We start from the raw sequence: 2,373 nt of genomic DNA, 5'->3' as shown, positions 1-2,373 counted from the left end.
TGCATCAGCCTCCTGAATAGCTGGGATTACAGATGCACACCACCTACTTTTTGTATTTTTAGTAGAAACAGGGTTTCACCATGTTGACCAGGCTGGTCTCAAATTCTTGACTTGAGGTTATCTGCCTCCCTTGGCTTTCCAAAGTACTGGAATTACTGGCATGAGCCACAGGGCCCGGCTCAGAATGTAAAAGAACTTTAAAGACCCTTAATGCAACCTCCTAGATCAGGTGCAAATGTTTCCAGGCTAGGCCAGGCGTGGGAAGCTGACAAGAAGATCACTTGAGGGGAGGGGTTGGACAGCAGCCTGGTCAACAAAGCAACATCCCTGTCTTTGTTTTTAAAGGAAGAAACATTTCTGGCCTTTTTTTTTTTTTTTTTTTTTTTAAATATGGAATCTTGCTCCATCACCCAGGCTGGAGTGTAGTGGTGTGATCTCAGCTCACTGCAACTTCTGCCTCCTGGTTCAAGCAAGTGTCCTCACTCAGCCTCCCAAGTAGTTAGAACTACAGGCATGTACCACCACACCAGGCTAACTTTTTTATTTATTTTTATTTTTATTTTTATCAGGGGAAAGCACAAATGCAGTCCCACACTACCTCAAATTTTGCAGTCCATTTTCCCACATTTGGGAAAATCACAGGGGTCAGCACATCTGGAGTGCAGTGGATGAGCCTTGCCCTGGGAAAACCACCTTCATGATCATGTTATCTCCCCTGCCAGGTAATTTTTGTGTTTTTAGTGGAGGTGGGGTTTCACCATGTTGGCCAGGCTGGTCTCAAATTCCTGACATCAGCTTAACCAACCACCTTGGCCTCCCAAAGTCCTGGGATTACAGGCACAAGCCACCTGGCCCACCCTCACATATATCTGTTTTTCAAAGCTCTTCACTCTTGGTATTATTTATTTATTTATTGGAGACAGGGTGTCACTCTGTGGCCCAGGCTGGAGTGTAGTGGCACAATCACAGCTTATTGCAAATCCCGCTTTCTGGGTTCAATTGACTCTAGGGCCTCAGCCTCCCGAGTAACTGGGATGACAGGCGCACTTGGGTCATTTTTGTAGCTTTTTTAGTAGAGACTGGGTTTCACCATGTTAGCCAGGCTGGCCTCAACGTCCGGCTCGAAAGTGATTCACCCATCTCAGTCTCCCAAAGTCCTGGGTCTACAGGCATGAGTCCCCCTGCCAAGGCCATTCCTGCTATGATTTAAATTGTATTTTTTTATTGTCAAACAATGTACGTTTGGAAATGATATTTAGTTTTACTTGTAGTGTAGGTTTCAGATGTTCTTTTACCAGGGACTATGTTTCTAAAGGGTTGCTCAGAGAGAATTGGCAACAATAGTTTACAGTGCACATGGGGTTGGCGCCAGATGACCTGGGGGTCAGTATTGCCTGAATCAGATACTGAAATTGATGACCCCTCACCCCCAGGCACCTCTATTCAAATGGTCATAGCTAATGGGATATTGACAACTACTAAGGAATCTATACAGCTTCGGAACCTGAAAAGAGTCATTGTTTAGTGGATATTTACTGGCCGGCTGAGATTCCCGCAAAAGCCTAACTCTGCTACAATTATGACTTTAAAGTTCTTGTACAGTTCACAAACTCTATTCACATGTGCTACAGACAATTTTAAGAAATCAAGGCTAGGCTTTGTGTCTCACAACTGGAATTTCAGCATTTTGGGAGACCCAAGCAGAAAGATTGTTTGAGTTCTGGAGCTCCAGACCAGCCTGGGCAACATAAGGAGAATTTCATCTCCACAAAGAAAAAAAAAATTAGCCTAGGTGTAGTGACAGCACCTATAGTCCCAGCTACTCAGGAAGCTAAGGTGGGAGGATCACTTGAACCTGGGAGGTCAACATTGCAGTGAGTCCTGATTATGCCACTGCACTCCAGTCTGGGCAACAGAGGGAGACCCTATCTCAAAAACTAAATAAACTGTTGTATCTATGTATTCCTATCAGAATTTGAACTTAGGACTCTTTCCATCAAATCCTGTATTTTTACACCATCCAAAAAGAATTTATTTGATGAAATGAAACCACTATGAGTCCACTGTTGTTCTAGGATATAGCACCTTTTAACACAGGTGCTTGTACTGTGCACCCTGTTCTCTAATTCAATACCAACTCGTCACAGTGTGAGCAGCTCTGATAGTGGATGAGCAGAAAGAAGTCAGAAATCTGAACAGGATCAACCCAGCCTCTGACATTTCCAGAGTTTTTCCCCAATTCTGCCCTACCCCTCTCCCCGCCGGGTTACCTCCTGGGGTCCCCCCACCCTTGAGTGACAGGGGTGCTATGCACTCCCCTGTGGCTCATCCTGCAGAGGAAATTCACTCATTCCCAGGTTTATTTTGTGTCTC

At 44.8% G+C, this 2,373-nt stretch overlaps 1 non-coding gene across 1 annotated transcript; it reads right to left on the bottom strand.

The window, feature by feature from the left end:
* Positions 1-566: 566 nt before the first annotated feature.
* LOC120365529 (U1 spliceosomal RNA) lies at positions 567-730 on the bottom strand. The gene has a single exon (XR_005580448.1). It is a non-coding gene; the product is annotated as a U1 spliceosomal RNA (small nuclear RNA).
* Between the last annotated feature and the right edge of the window lie 1,643 nt (positions 731-2,373).

Source organism: Saimiri boliviensis, chromosome 10, assembly GCF_048565385.1.
Source record: "Saimiri boliviensis isolate mSaiBol1 chromosome 10, mSaiBol1.pri, whole genome shotgun sequence".
Lineage (NCBI taxonomy): Eukaryota > Metazoa > Chordata > Mammalia > Primates > Cebidae > Saimiri > Saimiri boliviensis.
Note: the sequence above shows the minus strand (reverse complement) of the source record. Positions and strands in the feature narration are given on the sequence as shown.